A 6,571-nucleotide genomic window follows, 5' to 3' on the forward strand; every position below is an offset into this window, starting at 1 on the left:
CCCGCGAGCGGCGGCGGCTCCCCACTTCCCCCGCTCCGGGCCTGCACGGCCCCGTGTGTCGAGGTTCCCTCGTGCTCCGCCGCGCAGCTTCACCCCGCTGTAGTGCCGAGGGACGTGGGCCCTGATTTTGAGCTGTCAGGACCTCGGGCTGTACCTGTCACTTCTGCCCGGGCTGTAGGACCCTCGGTTTTCATTTATTTCGTTCCCCTCCTGCTTCAGTGTACTGATCCACAACCGTTTGAGAGTTCCAGGCTCCTTTGGGGATTGAGGCGTTCATTGATCTAATGATTATGTCTATGTATGCTCAACAAAAGTCTCTGGTCTCTTGAGTAGGTATTCCCGGGGTGGGACAGGCAGGGAACAAATAAACGTAAGTTTAAAGGGCTTCAGTAGGACCGATGGGAATGAAGGGATGAAGGTGGGACGGAAAGGCCTTCCTAAGGAAGTGAGATTTGAAGCTCACACCGGGAGAGGAACGGAAGGGCCCTGCGACGTTCTGGGGGAGGAGTGTTCCAGCTAGAGGGAAGGTAAGTGCAAAGGTCCTGAGTTTGGATGAGCCTAGTGTTTTCCTTGGAACTGAAAGAGGAGCCTGACTAGTGAGCACAGTGAGCTGAAAGAATGAAAGCTAATGTGCGTCTTTTTTTTTTTTTTTTAAGGAAAAGTGCACAGATACGATGGTTGTTTGAGATAGGGTCTCGCCTTGTAGCCCAGGCTGGCCTCAAAGTTAGGGTGATCCTCCTGCCTCAGCCTCCCAAGTGCTGGGATCACAGGTGTGTGCTGCCATGTCTGTCCAGATACAGATGTTAAATTTCAGGTGTACTGGCTTTCTGGGCCCACAGTGTATCTTCTGAGACTCCACTTTATAAAATCTCGTTGTCGTTTGGTATAACCTCTTGGCACGTCGTCCAATAAGAATTTTTCATCCCTGTACATTGAGTTTATTGAGCACAGTATGTGGGCCCTCATATCAAAGAGGTGACAGAATATTGGGGACTTCAGTGGAAAGAGGTTAAATTATAGTAACCATCCTTGGGCATTTGCCATGTACCAGGTATTCTACCATCAGTTTCTCAACGCTGTTGCTGTCTTGGGCCAGATAATTCTTTGTTGTAGGGAGCTGTCTTGTGCATCCTAGGGCATTCAGTACCATCCCTGGCCTGTACCTGGTAGAGGCCAGTGACACTCCAAGAATGTCTCTGGACCTTGACAGATGCTTGCTTGGGAACTGGCGTTTGCAGGAATGAATTTATTCATTTAAAACATTTCAGAGCCTAATATGTATCACATTTAAATCATACAATAATGTCTGAATGTACTGGTTTCCTTCCCAGTTTATAGATGGAATCAAGCCTTGGTCATGTCACATGTATATAAAGTGACTGAGCTGGATTTGAATTCTTCGTTGTCAGAAACTGAACCCCCCAACCCAACGCGGGACCAGTGCTTGCCCCTGAGCTAAATACCCTGCCTAGGAACTGGACTCTTGACGGTGCTGTTTATCATTGTTCTCCATAAAGAAAATATACAGAGAAATTCAAGTTGGCATTTGGGTTCAAATTAGGGAGCGCTTCCCTCCTTCAAGGGTGTAGACCCTTTAAAAAAATGTTGGTTTGTGCAGCTCTTGGAATTACCTTTGGTTTGAGACAACATAACTTACAGAAAAGTCCTTTGAGATTTCAGGAAGGAGGAGGAGTGTAAATCCAATTGCTAGTGCTGCCCGAACAAGATCCTTCCCTGTGTGTGGCAGAGAGCCCCTGAGTGGCTGTTTGCTTGTCCACCTTCTTTCTGTGCTGTTGGCGGATGTGACAGTCTTAGGAGACTCAGATTAATTTTTTTTTAGTCTTTTATGGTGCAGTGGTGTCATGATACTATTTTCTTGCCATACAACTGATTAATATTTCTGTACCTCTTCTTTTCAAATCTTTAATGAGGTCAGAGGCTTAAGAGAGAATAAATGGTCTTTGGAGTTCAGGCTTTTTTAGAAATTTAATTTTTATTATAGCTTCAGGCCCAAAATGAGTGACTTTCCCTACTCTGTTGCTTAACTGAGTTCAAACCAGATAGAATAAAAAGGTTGGTTTCGGGTTGAGCCACAGTTAGTAATTGTACATTTCTGGGTACTTAATGTCTACTTATGTGCATTTCTGTTTACTAAATCTGCATGACTTCATCCCCCTGGCTTTCCTTTTACCCTGATTTGAAAGGTAAAATAATGGGTGTGTGTATTAGATATAAATGTATACACGAGTCTACGTGTATTCATTGCGTATAATTGTATTTTTTTGTTTTTGGTATTGGGGATCGAACTTGGACCCTTGTACTTGCTAGACAAGCGGTGAAACCACTGAGCCAAGTCCCTGGCCTCTTACTTGCCTTTTATTTCAAAAGTGCCTCAGATCTTTGAGAAGAGGTATTGGGTATAAATTTCCTATAAAAATGGATTTGCAATGGGACCTTCTTATTTGCAACCATTCTAGAAGTTTTGTACCTGACACTTCAGAGCTTCAGGATATCTTTGATCTAGATAGATTTTTTTCAGAAATGTAAAGCAAATTGAAGGGATGCGTGGAGAGTGATTGGTTGTGTGTTTTATCAGTCTCCTTTGCCGTGGGAAATCCTCTGAGCCCAAAGGGCAAAAATACCAAATTGAGAGTTAGCTTCTGGAACTGTCTTATTCCTGTCTGCCTCCACTTTGCAATACCATGTGCAGTTTGGGTGGCAGAAAAGTAATTCTTCCAAAGTGCAGAATTTTGTATCTCTTAAAAGTGTGTCTCTCTCTTGCCACAGAACCTTCCCCACCTCTTGGGTTGTTTGTTTGTTTGTTTGTTTGTGAGACAGGGTCATAGCATGTAGTTGGGCTGGCCTCAAACTCATGTTGATTCTCCTGCCTCAGCCTCCCTGTGCTGGGATTACAGGCACCACCACACCTACCTCTTTAAATTGCTGTGTTGTAGTCACTCAGGTTTAGTTTAAATAATACACCTTGACCACCTCCCCATCAGAAGTGCCCTGTTTTTCTTACAACATTTTATGTTAACCCCTCACACAGCAATCAGTATTTTGTGGGTTTTTATTGACAGTTGTTTGGTGTTTGTTTGCTCATCTTCCTTCTCTAGCAAGTAAGCTTTACAGCAGCTGCTATAGCCTCAGTTCCTGGGCCTGAAACATGTGATTGAAGCATGATAACAGTTTCTCAATAAACATTTTTGGAATACTTGTGGAAGTGATTGAGTTTTTCAGATTTTGAAAATAATTTGCATAAAGGCTGTACATAAATTCAGGGGTTAAGATGTTACTTTAAGTGAATAGTTTTCTGTTTTCTTTAAAACAGGGTCTTTTTGTTGTTGTTTGTGTTTTTTGTTTTTTTGGACAGGGTCTCACTGTGTAGTCCAAGCTAACCTTGAACTCACTAGGTTGCCCAGGCTGACCTCAAACTTGCAGTGATCCTCCTGCTTCAGTCTCCTGAGTGCTGGGATCACAGGTGTGTGCCACCGGAGTCTTACTATATAGCTCACATTGGCCCTGAGCTTCGGATTCTCCAGCCCTATCCTCCTGAGTGCAGGGATTATAGACATATGTCACCACACTCAGCTTAAATTTTTTAACGCTTGCATTTGTTTGGGGATTTTTCTTTTCTTTTTTTCTTTTTTGGGTACTGGGGATTGAACTCAGGACCTTATGCTTGCAAGGCCAGGTGCAGTGCCACTGAGCTAAATCCCTGGCCCAGTTTGAGGATTTTATATTAATGCAGTCATGTTATTTTAAGCTGTACTGGTATAGAACCGAAGACCTTTGCACTGAGCTACATATCTGGCCCTTTAAAAATTTTTTTATTTTCCTCCAGCCACAGCAGCTTTGGGGAACAGCTGGGTGGGGGACCTGGATCTTTTCCCCTCCACTTTCTTTCTGTCAGTCATTGCTCCAGCTAACTGTACTGCTTTTTTTTTGAGACAGGGTATCACTGTGTTCAGGCTGGCCTTAAACTTGAAATGATCACTGGTGCTTCAACCTCCTGAGTACTGGGATTACAGGAGGGCACCACTATGCCCAGGTAGCTGTATTGCTTTTTAATATTGCATTGAAGGTTTTTTTTAATAAAATTTTTAAAAATTTTAAATTTTGAGAAAAGGTCTTGTTGAGTCGCTCATTTGCCCAGACTGGGCTCAAATTTGATTCCCTTGAGTAGTATATGTACTCCTTAGTGTCTTATTCTTTTTTTCCACTCAGCATAATTATTTTGTTACAGTGTGTTTGAGTTGGTCTTTTGCCTGTTTTACTTCCTAATTTTGGAGTAACAAGTGTAAGAATGTGCACAAGTGTATCCTTTTATCTGAGTCATGCCAGCTTTCTTTTATTGTTACTGTTAACATGGTTTTATCTTTTCTCATCTTTATGCTTCTAGCCAGTGTTTTTATTTTATTTATTTTTCTGGTGTTAGGGATCAAACTCCAGACCTTGAGTTTGCAAGGTAGGCATGGTGCCCCTGAGCTAAATGCCTGGCCCAAATGTTTATATATTTAAAATGCTTCTCTTTTAGACAGCACATAGTTGGGTTGGTCTTGCTCTGTACTTTCTGGTAGTCTTTTCCTGTTAATCAGGTTGTTTAGTCGCTTTATATTTAGTATAATTACTGATATGATTGACTTTAAATTTTTTGGCTACTTTTTGCCATTTGTACCTTCTGGGGTTTGTTCTGTTGGTCTTTTTCTGCCATTTTGGAATTAATGTGGTATTTTTAGAGTTCCATTTTTATATCCTCTGCTTCCTAGCTAAATTGCTATTAGAGTTTTATGCTGTGTTAGTGAAGATATGTGAACAGCTCAGAGTGTTTACCAGATCCCTTTTACGTGGGGAAATATAGCCCCAGCCACAGCCTGTTTGTCTCAGTAGGAAAGTGTCGGCTAGTTTGCTGTCTGGACACTTGTTCCTGTTCTTTTCTTTCTCCTCTTGACCACTTCCTGGGGGAAATCTTAGGTATTCAAAGAGCCTATTCTGCATTTACTGCTTTGTTATGCATCTTTCTTACTCTTTAGATTGAGATGCATTTGGAGAAGTGTATGTTATTGTTTGTTACTTTTACCTGGATGCTCTAGGTAAGTACGGGCTAATTCTAACTAATAACTTAATGTTTTCTTAAAGTTGAATCAATTATAAGCATCTTCCACAGAAGTCTTGCTAGTGATAGCATGCATGCTCCCTCCCCATACTTCTGAGCTCAGAGGTGGTAGCCCTAAAGCCCTGGAGAACCAGGCCACAGGGAGGTGAGGATGGAGTCTTTGGTGTGTAGGAGGCAGGGCTCTAGACCACTCTCTTCTCTTCTGCTAGATCATTGGGGTAGAGAATACAGAAAATAATTTCCAAAGTATCACTCATGTTTGCAGACATGGGCCAGATGTCCCCTAGCACAGTATATTGCTTTTTACTTAAGGACAGTGATTGGGGGACTCTTATTTTCTTATTCAAAAGAGGTCTTTTCTTTTAAGCTTCATTCTCTTTCCACACAAAGCTGTTGTTTGAAGAAGATAAACTAAGCAATCTTGTTTGTGTTTGCTCTCTTTTAGTCGAGCAAAAGATGTGATAATACCAGCAAAGCCACCTGTCAGCTTTTTCTCCTCGAGGTCTCCGGTCCTTGACCTTTTCCAGGGGCAGCTGGACTATGCAGAGCACATTCGCCGGGATTCAGAGGTGGTACTGCTGTTCTTCTATGCCCCATGGTGTGGCCAGTCCATCGCTGCCAGGGCAGAAATTGAGCATGCAGCAAGCCGGCTTTCTGACCAGGTAATGCTGACCTTCAGCCTATAAAGTTAATGACTTCATGTTTTGTGTGTAGGGGAAGATGTGCCTGTAGAGACACCTTACTGAGATGACAGTTTCACTAGGAGAACTTTGTCAGGTTTAGAACCTCTGTAAAGAAAGAAAAGATTTCTGATTGTGCTAGTCAGAGGCACAGTTGGAGGCAAGAATGGGAACAGATCCTTCACCTTGAGATGTAGGCCAGTACTATCCCCTGCTACTAGCTGTGTAGTTGCACTGCCAAAGGAGTAGGGGACCAAAATCCCCATTCTTGCGTATCCATTTGATATTTGCTTGTTGCAAGGGGGAAGGGAGAATAAAGGGCATGCGTAGGGCAGGGGCCCTGGCAGATGGAAGTCAGATACTTTATGCAGGAAAAATTCATGTATAATACAGCTTCTTCATAACAAAGCTGGACTTTTAATGTATGGAGCAAAACCGACGTTCAGCAGGTGTTTAATGAGAGCCACCTTGGACTGTGTGAGAAGGATACACAGGCAAATGAGTCCTCTGTTACGGGAGTGGTTTTCAGCCCAGTGGATGGATCCCGCTTGCCATTGAGAAAATAAATGTTTTATGATTCCTTTTTTCAGTTCTGAGAAAAAAATTCCTAAATGATTAAACTTCCCTACATGTAATTTTAAAATAATGTAGTACACTAGTCATTTTAAAAAGAGATGAGAAATCTGGGGATTTAGCTCATTGGTTCCACTGCGTGCCTTGCAAGGGCAAGGACCCAAGTTCGATCCTCGGTACCAAAAAAAAAAAAAAAAAAAAA

General features: G+C 42.5%; 1 protein-coding gene across 1 annotated transcript in view; it reads left to right on the forward strand.

The window, feature by feature from the left end:
• The first annotated feature begins 5,694 nt into the window (after positions 1-5,694).
• The window catches only part of Txndc11 (thioredoxin domain containing 11), a 57,628-nt gene continuing 56,751 nt past the window's right edge, over positions 5,695-6,571 (forward strand). The window contains exon 1 of the mRNA XM_010610000.2: positions 5,695-5,778. The gene's annotated coding sequence lies outside the window, so the exon portion shown is untranslated. The remainder of the gene's footprint in view (positions 5,779-6,571) is intronic.

Source organism: Fukomys damarensis, unplaced genomic scaffold (assembly GCF_012274545.1).
Source record: "Fukomys damarensis isolate Sample0158 unplaced genomic scaffold, DMR_v1.0_HiC HiC_scaffold_34, whole genome shotgun sequence".
In the NCBI taxonomy this organism is placed as follows: Eukaryota; Metazoa; Chordata; class Mammalia; order Rodentia; family Bathyergidae; genus Fukomys; species Fukomys damarensis.